Source organism: Phyllobates terribilis, unplaced genomic scaffold (genome assembly GCF_046119375.1).
Source record: "Phyllobates terribilis strain yellow unplaced genomic scaffold, ASM4611937v1 Scaffold_65__1_contigs__length_7625178, whole genome shotgun sequence".
NCBI classification, from domain to species: domain Eukaryota; kingdom Metazoa; phylum Chordata; class Amphibia; order Anura; family Dendrobatidae; genus Phyllobates; species Phyllobates terribilis.
Window position 1 is genome coordinate 2,328,538 of NW_027362825.1, and position 17,478 is coordinate 2,346,015.

Genomic DNA, 17,478 nt, shown 5'->3' on the forward strand with positions numbered 1-17,478 from the left:
AATTTTAAGCAGAAAATAAACAAAGCATATGGACTGACTGTTTACAGAGAATGTAAAAATCCTAATCATTATAACTATCTACAGGAAATAAAATGATAGAAACTTGAGAACTGAACACTTTTAACTTTTGAGGAAAATAATATTTTTTGTAATTTTTCCTTCATTCTGGACGTCATCACTTTGTTTTATTTTAGTTTGACTTAGCTGTATGAGGATTTAAAGGAAACCTGATAGCTAATACGGGCAGCATGTATCAGACACTAGCTGAATGATTTCAGCCATGTATGTTTGACTATGAATCGCTGTGGCATTACTGAGACAAATATGCTTAAATAATATGCCAGGAACAAAGCTGTTTGGGGAAAAAGCCAGGAAGGCAAAAAACACAAGCCCCAACTCAGGACCGTCATCTTTCATTCTAAAAATAGGGGTTTCTACGTTAATGGTAAGACAAAGAATCCACAGATTTGGCATTTCTCTAGCGAGGAGAGCCCACTTAAAATGTATGGGGTGCTTGACTCCATAAGCGCAAGCTGGGCACTAAACTGGCTTATTTGCAATTCTGGATGTTGCAGAGTGAAAACACATGTTGGACAATAATAGTAATTGCTGGTGTTGATGAATTCATTGTGAGGAGTAATTTATAAAATGGGATCACTTTGGAGGGGTTTCTGCTGTTTTGGTACTTTTGGAACTCCGCAAATGTCACCCTCAAAATATTCTTGCAAAATCTGCATTCCCAAAACCCAAATAGCGCTCTTACTTTCAAAGCCCTGCTGTGTGACCAAACAGTAGTTTCTGAAGACATATGGGGCATCACTGCATTTCAATGAAATTGTGCAACTTTAGATATTTTCACAAGAAAAACTAAATATATATTGACCTAAATTTACCATTAATATAAAGTACAATGTGTTACAAAATAACACTTTCAGAATCACGGGGATATGTTAAGCATTCCAGTGTTATTGCCACATAAATTGATACATGTCAGATTTAAAAAACGGTGCTTGGTCATGAAGCTCAAAATTGGCTGTAACTAATAGGTTACAAATCAATATTAAAATAAAAGAAATCATGGCATATTTCCTTTCATCACAAGTAATGCTCATCTTTCTACTGCTTAGCTTAGAAATAGTTAAATTACAAAAGCCAGAAGTAGTCAGGATGGCCGAGCGGTCTAAGGCGCTGCGTTCAGGTTGCAGTCTCTTCTGGAGGCGTGGGTTCAAATCCCACTTCTGACTTTAGAATTTTCTTTCAAGAAATTTTACAGCTTCACTCCTGTTACTGATTAGTTGGGGGTACGCTCTATTGGTGGCAATCTCAAATCGAAAACTAAAAGTGATGGGGCTTAGCAAAACCAATTCTCAACGTTGGCACTTTGGCAGTATTCCTTGGGGTCCTTGAGGCAAATTTTAAATGTCCTGAATTTGTGCTTTCACAAAAGACTTCTGGGAACATCAAATAGTTTCTTTGTGCATATGTTAGTTGTTGCTTTGGCATCGGAAAAATACTGTGGATAGGAAAATGGGAGGGATTATTTCATCTCTATGTGTTCTCTGTAACTATTAGGGCAGAGAGTGAACCTCCTAAGGTGCTGTCGTGGAAGATTCCTAGAAACCAAATTACCAGTAAGTCTAATTTCAGATTTTTTTACCTCAGGCATCAATAGACTATAAATATACTTAATAAACAAAAGCTAAAAGAGCAGATGAACATAGTTTAACAAGTCTGAAATGCACATGTGATACTGACATCAAAGTTTCACCACATTTTGGGACAAATGTTTTCACTTTCAACATTAACAATCAGTAGAATATTTTCTCTAAATTTGCATCTCCTTTCTTCACTCCAATTGTTTGCACCTAAGAAAAAAATAAAGCTTGATGCAACATTATGCTTACAAATTGTGTTTTATGCTCAATCATCACCTGTCCTACAGAGACACAGTCAGAATTAACCTGGCGAATTGAGTAAATTTGAAAATGTAAAAAAAAATGCAGAATTGCTGTTTTTTCTATTCATTCACAAAGTATTAATGTAAGTTCTTAAATATGTACGCAAAATAGCGGGACTTTCAAATATAGATAATCTTGCAAAAACAAGTCAAAGTAAAAATAAATACATCCAGTTGTGACATCTACAGTGTGTTGAACATTCCTGAATCTAAACGTGTCCTGCCGAAATAGCTCAGTTGGGAGAGCGTTAGACTGAAGATCTCAAGGTCCCTGGTTCAATTCCGGGTTTCGGCAAAAGTTTCTTTCTTCACCCATTAAATTTTAAGCAGAAAATAAACAAAGCATATGGACTGACTGTTTACAGAGAATGTAAAAATCCTAATCATTATAACTATCTACAGGAAATAAAATGATAGAAACTTGAGAACTGAATACTTTTAACTTTTGAGGAAAATAATATTTTTTGTAATTTTTCCTTCATTCTGGACGTCATCACTTTGTTTTATTTTAGTTTGACTTAGCTGTATGAGGATTTAAAGGAAACCTGATAGCTAATACGGGCAGCATGTATCAGACACTAGCTGAATGATTTCAGCCATTTATGTTTGACTATGAATCGCTGTGGCATTACTGAGACAAATATGCTTACATAATATGCCAGGAACAAAGCTGTTTGGGGAAAAAGCCAGGAAGGCAAAAAACACAAGCCCCAACTCAGGACCGTCATCTTTCATTCTAAAAATAGGGGTTTCTACGTTAATGGTAAGACAAAGAATCCACAGATTTGGCATTTCTCTAGCGAGGAGAGCCCACTTAAAATGTATGGGGTGCTTGTCTCCATAAGCGCAAGCTGGGCACTAAACTGGCTTATTTGCAATTCTGGATGTTGCAGAGTGAAAACATATGTTGGACAATAATAGTAATTGCTGGTGTTGATGAATTCATTGTGAGGAGTAATTTATAAAATGGGATCACTTTGGAGGGGTTTCTGCTGTTTTGGTACTTTTGGAACTCCGCAAATGTCACCCTCAAAATATTCTTGCAAAATCTACATTCCCAAAACCCAAATAGCGCTCTTACTTTCAAAGCCCTGCTGTGTGACCAAACAGTAGTTTCTGAAGACATATGGGGCATCACCGCATTTCAATGAAATTGTGCAACTTTAGATATTTTCACAAAAAAAACTAAATATATATTGACCTAAATTTACCATTAATATAAAGTACAATGTGTTACAAAATAACACTATCAGAATCACGGGGATATGTTAAGCATTCCAGTGTTATTGCCACATAAATTGATACATGTCAGATTTAAAAAACGGTGCTTGGTCATGAAGCTCAAAATTGGCTGTAACTAATAGGTTACAAATCAATATTAAAATAAAAGAAATCATGGCATATTTCCTTTCATCACAAGTAGTGCTCATCTTTCTACTGCTTAGCTTAGAAAGAGTTAAATTACAAAAGCCAGAAGTAGTCAGGATGGCCGTGGGGTTTAAGGCGCTGCGTTCAGGTCACAGTCTCTTCTGGAGGTGTGGGTTCGAATCCCTCTTCAGACATTAGGATTTTCTTTCAAGAAATTTTACAGCTTCACTCCTGTTACTGATTAGTTGGGGGTCCGCTCTATTGGTGGCAATCTCAAATCGATAACTAAAAGTGATGGGGATTAGCAAAACCAATTCTCAACGTTGCCAATTTGGCAGTATTCCTTGGGGTCCTTGAGGCAAATCTTAAATGTTCTGAATTTGTGCTTTCACAAAAGACTTCTGGGAACATCAAATAGTTTCTTTGTGCATATGTTAGTTGTTGCTTTGGCATCGGAAAAATACTGTTGATAGGAAAATGGGAGGGACTATTTCATCTCTATGTGTTCTCTGTAACTATTAGGGCAGAGAGTGAACCTCCTAAGGTGCTGTCGTGGAAGATTTCTAGAAACCAAATTACCAGTAAGTCTAATTTCAGATTTTTTTACCTCAGGCATCAATAGACTATAAATATACTTAATAAACAAAAGCTAAAAGAGCAGATGAACATAGTTTAACAAGTCTGAAATGCGCATGTGATACTGACATCAAAGTTTCACCACATTTTGGGACAAATGTTTTCACTTTCAACATTAACAATCAGTAGAATATTTTCTCTAAATTTGCATCTCCTTTCTTCACTCCAATTGTTTGCACCTAAGAAAAAAATAAAGCTTGATGCAACATTATGCTTACAAATTGTGTTTTATGCTCAATCATCACCTGTCCTACAGAGACACAGTCAGAATTAACCTGGCGAATTGAGTAAATTTGAAAATGTAAAAAAAAATGCAGAATTGCTGTTTTTTCTATTCATTCACAAAGTATTAATGTAAGTTCTTAAATATGTACGCAAAATAGCGGGACTTTCAAATATAGATAATCTTGCAAAAACAAGTCAAAGTAAAAATAAATACATCCAGTTGTGACATCTACAGTGTGTTGAACATTCCTGAATCTAAACGTGTCCTGCCGAAATAGCTCAGTTGGGAGAGCGTTAGACTGAAGATCTAAAGGTCCCTGGTTCAATCCCGGGTTTCGGCAAAAGTTTCTTTCTTCACCCATTAAATTTTAAGCAGAAAATAAACAAAGCATATGGACTGACTGTTTACAGAGGATGTAAAAATCCTAATCATTATAACTATCTACAGGAAATAAAATGATAGAAACTTGAGAAATGAACACTTTTAACTTTTGAGGAAAATAATATTTTTTGTAATTTTTCCTTCATTCTGGACGTCATCACTTTGTTTCATTTTAGTTTGACTTAGCTGTATGAGGATTTAAAGGAAACCTGATAGCTAATACGGGCAGCATGTATCAGACACTAGCTGAATGATTTCAGCCATTTATGTTTGACTATGAATCGCTGTGGCATTACTGAGACAAATATGCTTACATAATATGCCAGGAACAAAGCTGTTTGGGGAAAAAGCCAGGAAGGCAAAAAACACAAGCCCCAACTCAGGACCGTCATCTTTCATTCTAAAAATAGGGGTTTCTACGTTAATGGTAAGACAAAGAATCCACAGATTTGGCATTTCTCTAGCGAGGAGAGCCCACTTAAAATGTATGGGGTGCTTGTCTCCATAAGCGCAAGCTGGGCACTAAACTGGCTTATTTGCAATTCTGGATGTTGCAGAGTGAAAACATATGTTGGACAATAATAGTAATTGTTGATGAATTCATTGTGAGGAGTAATTTATAAAATGGGATCACTTTGGAGGGGTTTCTGCTGTTTTGGTACTTTTGGAACTCCGCAAATGTCACCCTCAAAATATTCTTGCAAAATCTGCATTCCCAAAACCCAAATAGCGCTCTTACTTTCAAAGCCCTGCTGTGTGACCAAACAGTAGTTTCTGAAGACATATGGGGCATCACCGCATTTCAATGAAATTGTGCAACTTTAGATATTTTCACAAGAAAAACTAAATATATATTGACCTAAATTTACCATTAATATAAAGTACAATGTGTTACAAAATAACACTATCAGAATCACGGGGATATGTTAAGCATTCCAGTGTTATTGCCACATAAATTGATACATGTCAGATTTAAAAAACGGTGCATGGTCATGAAGCTCAAAATTGGCTGTAACTAATAGGTTACAAATCAATATTAAAATAAAAGAAATCATGGCATATTTCCTTTCATCACAAGTAGTGCTCATCTTTCTACTGCTTAGCTTAGAAAGAGTTAAATTACAAAAGCCAGAAGTAGTCAGGATGGCCGAGGGGTCTAAGGCGCTGTGTTCAGGTCACAGTCTCTTCTGGAGGCGTGGGTTCGAATCCCTCTTCAGACATTAGAATTTTCTTTCAAGAAATTTTACAGCTTCACTCCTGTTACTGATTAGTTGGGGGTCCGCTCTATTGGTGGCAATCTCAAATCGATAACTAAAAGTGATGGGTATTAGCAAAACCAATTCTCAACGTTGGCACTTTGGCAGTATTCCTTGGGGTCCTTGAGGCAAATCTTAAATGTTCTGAATTTGTGCTTTCACAAAAGACTTCTGGGAACATCAAATAGTTTCTTTGTGCATATGTTAGTTGTTGCTTTGGCATCGGAAAAATACTGTTGATAGGAAAATGGGAGGGACTATTTCATCTCTATGTGTTCTCTGTCCCTATTAGGGCAGAGAGTGAACCTCCTAAGGTGCTGTCGTGGAAGATTCCTAGAAACCGAATTACCAGTAAGTCTAATTTCAGATTTTTTTACCTCAAGGCATCAATAGACTATTTATATACTTAATAAACAAAAGCTAAAAGAGCAGATGAACATAGTTTAACAAGTCTGAAATGCGCATGTGATACTGACATCAAAGTTTCACCACATTTTGGGACAAATGTTTTCACTTTCAACATTAACAATCAGTAGAATATTTTATCTAAATTTGCATCTCCTATCTTCACTCCAATTGTTTGCACCTAAGAAAAAAATAAAGCTTGATGCAACATTATGCTTACAAATTGTGTTTTATGCTCAATCATCACCTGTCCTACAGAGACACAGTCAGAATTACCCTGGCGAATTGAGTAAATTTCAGACTTGTTAAACTATGTTCATCTGCTCTTTTAGCTTTTGTTTATTAAGTATATATATAGTCTATTGATGCCTTGAGGTAAAAAAATCTGAAATTAGACTTTAATGATTAGGATTTTTACATTCTCTGTAAACAGTCAGTCCATATGCTTTGTTTATTTTCTGCTTAAAATTTAATGGGTGAAGAAAAAAACTTTTGCCGAAACCCGGGACCTTTAGATCTTCAGTCTAACGCTCTCCCAACTGAGCTATTTCGGCAGGACACGTTTAGATTCAGGAATGTTCAACACACTGTAGATGTCACAACTGGATGTATTTATTTTTACTTTGACTTGTTTTTGCAAGATTATCTATATTTGAAAGTCCCGCTATTTTGCGTACATATTTAAGAACTTACATTAATACTTTGTGAATGAATAGAAAAAACAGCAATTCTGCATTTTTTTTTACATTTTCAAATTTACTCAATTCGCCAGGGTAATTCTGACTGTGTCTCTGTAGGACAGGTGATGATTGAGCATAAAACACAATTTGGTCACAAAGCCCTGTAAAAAAAATGCAGAATTGCTGTTTTTTCTATTCATTCACAAAGAATTAATGTAAGTTGTTAAATATGTACGCAAAATAGCGGGACTTTCAAATATTGATAATCTTGCAAAAACAAGTCAAATTAAAAATAAATACATTACATTCCTAAATCTAATTGTGTCCTGCTGAAATAGCTCAGTTGTGAGAGCGTTAGACTGAAGCTCTAAAGGTCCCTGGTTCAATCCTGGGTTTCGGCAAAAGTTTTTTTCTTCACCCATTAAATTTTAAGCAGAAAATAAACAAAGCATATGGACTGACTGTTTACAGAGGATGTAAAAATCCTAATCATTATAACTATCTACAGGAAATAAAATGATAGAAACTTGAGAAATGAACACTTTTAACTTTTGAGGAAAATAATATTTTTTGTAATTTTTCCTTCATTCTGGACGTCATCACTTTGTTTTATTTTAGTTTGACTTAGCTGTATGAGGATTTAAAGGAAACCTGATAGCTAATACGGGCAGCATGTATCAGACACTAGCTGAATGATTTCAGCCATTTATGTTTGACTATGAATCGCTGTGGCATTACTGAGACAAATATGCTTAAATAATATGCCAGGAACAAAGCTGTTTGGGGAAAAAGCCAGGAAGGCAAAAAACACAAGCCCCAACTCAGGACCGTCATCTTTCATTCTAAAAATAGGGGTTTCTAAGTTAATGGTAAGACAAAGAATCCACAGATTTGGCATTTCTCTAGCGAGGAGAGCCCACTTAAAATGTATGGGGTGCTTGTCTCCATAAGCGCAAGCTGGGCACTAAACTGGCTTATTTGCAATTCTGGATGTTGCAGAGTGAAAACATATGTTGGACAATAATAGTAATTGCTGGTGTTGATGAATTCATTGTGAGGAGTAATTTATAAAATGGGATCACTTTGGAGGGGTTTCTGCTGTTTTGGTACTTTTGGAACTCCGCAAATGTCACCCTCAAATTATTCTTGCAAAATCTGCATTCCCAAAACCCAAATAGCGCTCTTACTTTCAAAGCCCTGCTGTGTGACCAAACAGTAGTTTCTGAAGACATATGGGGCATCACCGCATTTCAATGAAATTGTGCAACTTTAGATATTTTCACAAGAAAAACTAAATATATATTGACCTAAATTTACCATTAATATAAAGTACAATGTGTTACAAAATAACACTATCAGAATCACGGGGATATGTTAAGCATTCCAGTGTTATTGCCACATAAATTGATACATGTCAGATTTAAAAAACGGTGCTTGGTCATGAAGCTCAAAATTGGCTGTAACTAATAGGTTACAAATCAATATTAAAATAAAAGAAATCATGGCATATTTCCTTTCATCACAAGTAGTGCTCATCTTTCTACTGCTTAGCTTAGAAAGAGTTAAATTACAAAAGCCGGAAGTAGTCAGGATGGCCGAGCGGTCTAAGGCGCTGCGTTCAGGTCGCAGTCTCTTCTGGAGGCGTGGGTTCGAATCCCTCTTCTGACATTAGAATTTTCTTTCAAGAAATTTTACAGCTTCACTCCTGTTACTGATTAGTTGGGGGTCCGCTCTATTGTTGGCAATCTCAAATCGATAACTAAAAGTGATGGGGCTTAGCAAAACCAATTCTCAACGTTGGCACTTTGGCAGTATTCCTTGGGGTCCTTGAGGCAAATCTTAAATGTTCTGAATTTGTGCTTTCACAAAAGACTTCTGGGAACAATCATTATACCTATCTACAGGAAATAAAATGATAGAAACTTGAGAACTGAACACTTTTAACTTTTGAGGAAAATAATATTTTTTGTAATTTTTCCTTCATTCTGGACGTCATCACTTTGTTTTATTTTAGTTTGACTTAGCTGTATGAGGATTTAAAGGAAACCTGATAGCTAATACGGGCAGCATGTATCAGACACTAGCTGAATGATTTCAGCCATTTATGTTTGACTATGAATCGCTGTGGCATTACTGAGACAAATATGCTTAAATAATATGCCAGGAACAAAGCTGTTTGGGGAAAAAGCCAGGAAGGCAAAAAACACAAGCCCCAACTCAGGACCGTCATCTTTCATTCTAAAAATAGGGGTTTCTACGTTAATGGTAAGACAAAGAATCCACAGATTTGGCATTTCTCTAGCGAGGAGAGCCCACTTAAAATGTATGGGGTGCTTGTCTCCATAAGCGCAAGCTGGGCACTAAACTGGCTTATTTGCAATTCTGGATGTTGCAGAGTGAAAACATATGTTGGACAATAATAGTAAATGCTGGTGTTGATGAATTCATTGTGAGGAGTAATTTATCAAATGGGATCACTTTGGAGGGGTTTCTGCTGTTTTGGTACTTTTGGAACTCCGCAAATGTCACCCTCAAAATATTCTTGCAAAATCTGCATTCCCAAAACCCAAATAGCGCTCTTACTTTCAAAGCCCTGCTGTGTGACCAAACAGTAGTTTCTGAAGACATATGGGGCATCACCGCATTTCAATGAAATTGTGCAACTTTAGATATTTTCACAAGAAAAACTAAATATATATTGACCTAAATTTACCATTAATATAAAGTACAATGTGTTACAAAATAACACTATCAGAATCACGGGGATATGTTAAGCATTCCAGTGTTATTGCCACATAAATTGATACATGTCAGATTTAAAAAACAGTGCTTGGTCATGAAGCTCAAAATTGGCTGTAACTAATAGGTTACAAATCAATATTAAAATAAAAGAAATCATGGCATATTTCCTTTCATCACAAGTAGTGCTCATCTTTCTACTGCTTAGCTTAGAAAGAGTTAAATTACAAAAGCCAGAAGTAGTCAGGATTAGAGATGAGCGGTGTTCGACTAGAACTGTTCGCCAATCTCAAATTCGAGCTGTTTTGGGCGGTGTTCGAGTTGTTCGACGAACCCGAACGATTTGCAAAAAATTCGGCTGTTCGAGGTTATGTTCGATAACTGTTCGTGCACCAAAAGCTGTCCTGCATCTCTGGCGCTATTTAGAGCACCAATCATGCAGGGATTGTCTGCCACTCACTGTAATGCCACAGCCATGGTGGTTGTGGCATTACAGTGATTGCCCAAATCGATGGGAACAGTGCCAACAGTGAAACATGAAAAGCCGGCAATTCAGCAGAGGCATACACCTGTACCCGACAATTTAGAACCGAAAGAATAGAGCTTCACACATAGATTAGATAGATATAAACATGTCAGCCACATATATACGAAGTACAGTGAAAGTGCTGCTTACTGTACTTGTCATTTAGCGTAAAGGATTTATCAAAAAAAATAATAGTGTTTTCATGCACCGTCTCTTTAAAAAAGCCGGCTGGCAATTCAGCATCTGTACCCGACAATTTAGAATAGAAGGAATAGAGAATCACACATAGATTAGATAGATAGAAACATGTCAGCCACATATATATGAAGTACAGTGACAGTGTTGCTTACTGTACTTGTCATTTAGCGTAAAGGATTTATCAAAAAAAATAATAGTGTTTTCATGCACCATCTCTTTAAAAAAGCCGGCCGGCAATTCAGCAGCGGTACCCGACAATTTAGAATAGAAGGAATAGAGAATCACACATAGATTAGATAGATAGAAACATGTCAGCCACATATATATGAAGTACAGTGACAGTGTTGCTTACTGTACTTGTCATTTAGCGTAAAGGATTTATCAAAAAAAATAATAGTGTTTTCATGCACCATCTCTTTAAAAAAGCCGGCCGGCAATTCAGCAGCGGTACCCGACAATTTATAAAAGACAGAATAGAGCATCATACATAGATTAGATAGATAGAAACATGTCAGCCACATATATACGAAGTACAGTGACAGTGTTGCTTACTGTACTTGTCATTTAGCGTAAAGGATTTATCAAAAAAAATAATAGTGTTTTCATGCACCATCTCTTTAAAAAAGCCGGCCGGCAATTCAGCAGCGGTACCCGACAATTTATAACAGACAGAATAGAGCTTCACACATAGATTAGATAGATAGAAACATGTCAGTCACATATATATGAAGTACAGTGATAGTGTTGGTTACTGTACTTGTCATTTAGTATTAAAATAAAGGATTTATTATTAAAAAAATTGGCGTGGGGTTCCCCTTAATTTTAGGCTCTAGCGGAGGTTAAGCAGACGGCTGGGGCAGATGTTTGAAGCCTGGGAAGGGGGTAATACCCACGGAGCTTCCCAGGCTACTAATATCAGCCCCCAGCTGAATACATAGCCTTTACTAGCTATTAAAATGGGGGACCCCCCCAAAAAAATGACGTGGGGTCCCCCATTTTAATAGCTAGTAAAGGCTAGGCAGACAGCTGGGGGCTGATATTAGTAGCCTGGGAAGCTCCGTGGGTATTACCCCCTTCCCAGGCTTCAAACATCTGCCCCAGCCGTCTGCTTAACCTCCGCTAGAGCCTAAAATTAAGGGGAACCCCACGCCAATTTTTTTGATAATAAATCCTTTATTTTAATACTAAATGACAAGTACAGTAACCAACACTATCACTGTACTTCATATATATGTGACTGACATGTTTCTATCTATCTAATCTATGTGTGATGCTCTATCTTTCTGTTCTAAATTGTCGGGTACCGCTGCTGAATTGCCGGCCGGCTTTTTTAAAGAGACAGTGCATGAAAACACTATTATTTTTTTAAATAAATCCTTTACACTAAATGACAAGTACAGTAAGCAACACTATCACTGTACTTATTATATATGTGACTGACATGTTTCTATCTATCTAATCTATGTGTGAAGCTCTATTCTTTCTGTTCTAAATTGTCGGGTACAGATGCTGAATTGCCGGCCGGCTTTTTTAAAGAGACGGTGCATGAAAACACTAATATTTTTTTTAATAAATCCTTTACACTAAATGACAAGTGCAGTAACCAACACTGTCACTGTGCTTCTTATATGTGTGACTGACATGTTTCTATCTATCTAATCTATGTGTGATGCTCTATTCCTTCTTGTCTAAATTGTCGGGTACCGGTGTATGCCGCTGCTGAATTTGCCGGCCGGCTTTTTTAAAGAGAGTGTCTTCTGAGCAGTTTGTCAGCTTTTGGACACCTCTGCAGGTGTTTTCTATGTGTTTCTATGTGTTTTTGTTTGCCTGCCATTGGTTTTAACGGTGTTCGACAGTGTTCTAAGGTGTTCGACGAACAGTTCGACGAACAGTTCCTCGAACATCCCGGTGTTCGACGAACCGAACCGAACCCGAACACTACGGGGGTGGCTCAACACTAGTCAGGATGGCCGAGCGGTCTAAGGCGCTGCGTTCAGGTCACAGTCTCTTCTGGAGGCGTGGGTTCGAATCCCTCTTCTGACATTAGAATTTTCTTTCAAGAAATTTTACAGCTTCACTCCTGTTACTGATTAGTTGGGGGTCCGCTCTATTGGTGGCAATCTCAAATCGATAACTAAAAGTGATGGGGCTTAGCAAAACCAATTCTCAACGTTGGCACTTTGGCAGTATTGCTTGGGGTCCTTGAGGCAAATCTTAAATGTTCGGAATTTGTGCTTTCACAAAAGACTTCTGGGAACATCAAATAGTTTCTTTGTGCATATGTTAGTTGTTGCTTTGGCATCGGAAAAATACTGTTGATAGGAAAATGGGAGGGACTATTTCATCTCTATGTGTTCTCTGTCCCTATTAGGGCAGAGAGTGAACCTCCTAAGGTGCTGTCGTGGAAGATTCCTAGAAACCGAATTACCAGGAAGTCTAATTTCAGATTTTTTTACCTCAATGCATCAATAGACTATATATATACTTAATAAACAAAAGCTAAAAGAGCAGATGAACATAGTTTAACAAGTCTGAAATGCGCATGTGATACTGACATCAAAGTTTCACCACATTTTGGGACAAATGTTTTCACTTTCAACATTAACAATCAGTAGAATATTTTCTCTAAATTTGCATCTCCTATCTTCACTCCAATTGTTTGCACCTAAGAAAAAAATAAAGCTTGATGCAACATTATGCTTACAAATTGTGTTTTATGCTCAATCATCACCTGTCCTACAGAGACACAGTCAGAATTACCCTGGCGAATTGAGTAAATTTGAAAATGTAAAAAAAATGCAGAATTGCTGTTTTTTCTATTCATTCACAAAGAATTAATGTAAGTTGTTAAATATGTACGCAAAATAGCGGGACTTTCAAATATTGATAATCTTGCAAAAACAAGTCAAAGTAAAAATAAATACATTACATTCCTGAATCTAAACGTGTCCTGCTGAAATAGCTCAGTTGGGAGAGCGTTAGACTGAAGATCTAAAGGTCCCTGGTTCAATCCCGGGTTTCGGCAAAAGTTTTTTTCTTCACCCATTAAATTTTAAGCAGAAAATAAACAAAGCATATGGACTGACTGTTTACAGAGAATGTAAAAATCCTAATCATTATAACTATCTACAGGAAATAAAATGATAGAAACTTGAGAACTGAACACTTTTAACTTTTGAGGAAAATAATATTTTTTGTAATTTTTCCTTCATTCTGGACGTCATCACTTTGTTTTATTTTAGTTTGACTTAGCTGTATGAGGATTTAAAGGAAACCTGATAGCTAATACGGGCAGCATGTATCAGACACTAGCTGAATGATTTCAGCCATTTATGTTTGACTATGAATCGCTGTGGCATTACTGAGACAAATATGCTTAAATAATATGCCAGGAACAAAGCTGTTTGGGGAAAAAGCCAGGAAGGCAAAAAACACAAGCCCCAACTCAGGACCGTCATCTTTCATTCTAAAAATAGGGGTTTCTACGTTAATGGTAAGACAAAGAATCCACAGATTTGGCATTTCTCTAGCGAGGAGAGCCCACTTAAAATGTATGGGGTGCTTGTCTCCATAAGCGCAAGCTGGGCACTAAACTGGCTTATTTGCAATTCTGGATGTTGCAGAGTGAAAACATATGTTGGACAATTATAGTAATTGCTGGTGTTGATGAATTCATTGTGAGGAGTAATTTATAAAATGGGATCACTTTGGAGGGGTTTCTGCTGTTTTGGTACTTTTGGAACTCCGCAAATGTCACCCTCAAAATATTCTTGCAAAATCTGCATTCCCAAAACCCAAATAGCGCTCTTACTTTCAAAGCCCTGCTGTGTGACCAAACAGTAGTTTATGAAGACATATGGGGCATCACCGCATTTCAATGAAATTGTGCAACTTTAGATATTTTCACAAGAAAAACTAAATATATATTGACCTAAATTTACCATTAATATAAAGTACAATGTGTTACAAAATAACACTATCAGAATCACGGGGATATTTTAAGCATTCCAGTGTTATTGCCACATAAATTGTTACATGTCAGATTTATAAAACGGTGCTTGGTCATGAAGCTCAAAATTGGCTGTAACTAATAGGTTACAAATCAATATTAAAATAAAAGAAATCATGGCATATTTCCTTTCATCACAAGTAGTGCTCATCTTTCTACTGCTTAGCTTAGAAAGAGTTAAATTACAAAAGCCAGAAGTAGTCAAGATGGCCGAGCGGTCTAAGGCGCTGCGTTCAGGTCGCAGTCTCTTCTGGAGGCGTGGGTTCGAATCCCTCTTCTGACATTAGAATTTTCTTTCAAGAAATTTTACAGCTTCACTCCTGTTACTGATTAGTTGGGGGTCCGCTCTATTGGTGGCAATCTCAAATCGATAACTAAAAGTGATGGGGCTTAGCAAAACCAATTCTCAACGTTGGCACTTTGGCAGTATTCCTTGGGGTCCTTGAGGCAAATCTTAAATGTTCGGAATTTGTGCTTTCACAAAAGACTTCTGGGAACAATCATTATACCTATCTACAGGAAATAAAATGATAGAAACTTGAGAACTGAACACTTTTAACTTTTGAGGAAAATAATATTTTTTGTAATTTTTCCTTCATTCTGGACGTCATCACTTTGTTTTATTTTAGTTTGACTTAGCTGTATGAGGATTTAAAGGAAACCTGATAGCTAATACGGGCAGCATGTATCAGACACTAGCTGAATTATTTCAGCCATTTATATTTGACTATGAATCGCTGTGGCATTACTGAGACAAATATGCTTAAATAATATGCCAGGAACAAAGCTGTTTGGGGAAAAAGCCAGGAAGGCAAAAAACACAAGCCCCAACTCAGGACCGTCATCTTTCATTCTAAAAATAGGGGTTTTTACGTTAATGGTAAGACAAAGAATCCACAGATTTGGCATTTCTCTAGCGAGGAGAGCCCACTTAAAATGTATGGGGTGCTTGTCTCCATAAGCGCAAGCTGGGCACTAAACTGGCTTATTTGCAATTCTGGATGTTGCAGAGTGAAAACATATGTTGGACAATAATAGTAATTGCTGGTGTTGATGAATTCATTGTGAGGAGTAATTTATAAAATGGGATCACTTTGGAGGGGTTTCTGCTGTTTTGGTACTTTTGAAACTCCGCAAATGTCACCCTCAAAATATTCTTGCAAAATCTGCATTCCCAAAACCCAAATAGCGCTCTTACTTTCAAAGCCCTGCTGTGTGACCAAACAGTAGTTTCTGAAGACATATGGGGCATCACCGCATTTCAATGAAATTGTGCAACTTTAGATATTTTCACAAGAAAAACTAAATATATATTGACCTAAATTTACCATTAATATAAAGTACAATGTGTTACAAAATAACACTATCAGAATCACGGGGATATGTTAAGCATTCCAGTGTTATTGCCACATAAATTGATACATGTCAGATTTAAAAAACGGTGCTTGGTCATGAAGCTCAAAATTGGCTGTAACTAATAGGTTACAAATCAATATTAAAATAAAAGAAATCATGGCATATTTCCTTTCATCACAAGTAGTGCTCATCTTTCTACTGCTTAGCTTAGAAAGAGTTAAATTACAAAAGCCAGAAGTAGTCAGGATGGCCGAGCGGTCTAAGGCGCTGCGTTCAGGTCGCAGTCTCTTCTGGAGGCGTGGGTTTGAATCCCTCTTCTGACATTAGAATTTTCTTTCAAGAAATTTTACAGCTTCACTCCTGTTACTGATTAGTTGGGGGTCCGCTCTATTGGTGGCAATCTCAAATCGATAACTAAAAGTGATGGGGCTTAGCAAAACCAATTCTCAACGTTGGCACTTTGGCAGTATTCCTTGGGGTCCTTGAGGCAAATCTTAAATGTTCGGAATTTGTGCTTTCACAAAAGACTTCTGGGAACATCAAATAGTTTCTTTGTGCATATGTTAGTTGTTGCTTTGGCATCGGAAAAATACTGTTGATAGGACAATGGGAGGGACTATTTCATCTCTATGTGTTCTCTGTCCCTATTAGGGCAGAGAGTGAACCTCCTAAGGTGCTGTCGTGGAAGATTCCTAGAAACCGAATTACCAGTAAGTCTAATTTCAGATTTTTTTACCTCAATGCATCAATAGACTATATATATACTTAATAAACAAAAGCTAAAAGAGCAGATGAACATAGTTTAACAAGTCTGAAATGCGCATGTGATACTGACATCAAAGTTTCACCACATTTTGGGACAAATGTTTTCACTTTCAACATTAACAATCAGTAGAATATTTTCTCTAAATTTGCATCTCCTATCTTCACTCCAATTGTTTGCACCTAAGAAAAAAATAAAGCTTGATGCAACATTATGCTTACAAATTGTGTTTTATGCTCAATCATCACCTGTCCTACAGAGACACAGTCAGAATTACCCTGGCGAATTGAGTAAATTTGAAAATGTAAAAAAAATGCAGAATTGCTGTTTTTTCTATTCATTCACAAAGAATTAATGTAAGTTGTTAAATATGTACGCAAAATAGCGGGACTTTCAAATATTGATAATCTTGCAAAAACAAGTCAAAGTAAAAATAAATACATTACATTCCTGAATCTAAATGTGTCCTGCTGAAATAGCTCAGTTGGGAGAGCGTTAGACTGAAGATCTAAAGGTCCCTGGTTCAATCCCGGGTTTCGGCAAAAGTTTTTTTCTTCACCCATTAAATTTTAAGCAGAAAATAAACAAAGCATATGGACTGACTGTTTACAGAGAATGTAAAAATCCTAATCATTATAACTATCTACAGGAAATAAAATGATAGAAACTTGAGAACTGAACACTTTTAACTTTTGAGGAAAATAATATTTTTTGTAATTTTTCCTTCATTCTGGACGTCATCACTTTGTTTTATTTTAGTTTGACTTAGCTGTATGAGGATTTAAAGGAAACCTGATAGCTAATACGGGCAGCATGTATCAGACACTAGCTGAATGATTTCAGCCATTTATGTTTGACTATGAATCGCTGTGGCATTACTGAGACAAATATGCTTAAATAATATGCCAGGAACAAAGCTGTTTGGGGAAAAAGCCAGGAAGGCAAAAGACACAAGCCCCAACTCAGGACCGTCATCTT

General features: G+C 36.8%; 10 non-coding genes across 10 annotated transcripts; all 10 read left to right on the plus strand.

Moving 5' to 3' along the window:
* Positions 1-1,161: 1,161 nt before the first annotated feature.
* Positions 1,162-1,244, plus strand: TRNAL-CAG (transfer RNA leucine (anticodon CAG)). The gene has a single exon. It is a non-coding gene; the product is annotated as a tRNA-Leu (tRNA).
* A 935-nt stretch (positions 1,245-2,179) lies between these two features.
* Positions 2,180-2,252, plus strand: TRNAF-GAA (transfer RNA phenylalanine (anticodon GAA)). The gene has a single exon. It is a non-coding gene; the product is annotated as a tRNA-Phe (tRNA).
* A 2,202-nt stretch (positions 2,253-4,454) lies between these two features.
* On the plus strand, positions 4,455-4,527 carry TRNAF-GAA (transfer RNA phenylalanine (anticodon GAA)). The gene has a single exon. It is a non-coding gene; the product is annotated as a tRNA-Phe (tRNA).
* A 2,710-nt stretch (positions 4,528-7,237) lies between these two features.
* Positions 7,238-7,310, plus strand: TRNAF-GAA (transfer RNA phenylalanine (anticodon GAA)). The gene has a single exon. It is a non-coding gene; the product is annotated as a tRNA-Phe (tRNA).
* Positions 7,311-8,494: 1,184 nt separating this feature from the next.
* On the plus strand, positions 8,495-8,577 carry TRNAL-CAG (transfer RNA leucine (anticodon CAG)). The gene has a single exon. It is a non-coding gene; the product is annotated as a tRNA-Leu (tRNA).
* A 3,755-nt stretch (positions 8,578-12,332) lies between these two features.
* On the plus strand, positions 12,333-12,415 carry TRNAL-CAG (transfer RNA leucine (anticodon CAG)). The gene has a single exon. It is a non-coding gene; the product is annotated as a tRNA-Leu (tRNA).
* Positions 12,416-13,324: 909 nt separating this feature from the next.
* Positions 13,325-13,397, plus strand: TRNAF-GAA (transfer RNA phenylalanine (anticodon GAA)). The gene has a single exon. It is a non-coding gene; the product is annotated as a tRNA-Phe (tRNA).
* A 1,184-nt stretch (positions 13,398-14,581) lies between these two features.
* On the plus strand, positions 14,582-14,664 carry TRNAL-CAG (transfer RNA leucine (anticodon CAG)). The gene has a single exon. It is a non-coding gene; the product is annotated as a tRNA-Leu (tRNA).
* A 1,313-nt stretch (positions 14,665-15,977) lies between these two features.
* On the plus strand, positions 15,978-16,060 carry TRNAL-CAG (transfer RNA leucine (anticodon CAG)). Its single transcript has one exon. It is a non-coding gene; the product is annotated as a tRNA-Leu (tRNA).
* Positions 16,061-16,969: 909 nt separating this feature from the next.
* On the plus strand, positions 16,970-17,042 carry TRNAF-GAA (transfer RNA phenylalanine (anticodon GAA)). The gene has a single exon. It is a non-coding gene; the product is annotated as a tRNA-Phe (tRNA).
* Positions 17,043-17,478: the final 436 nt, after the last annotated feature.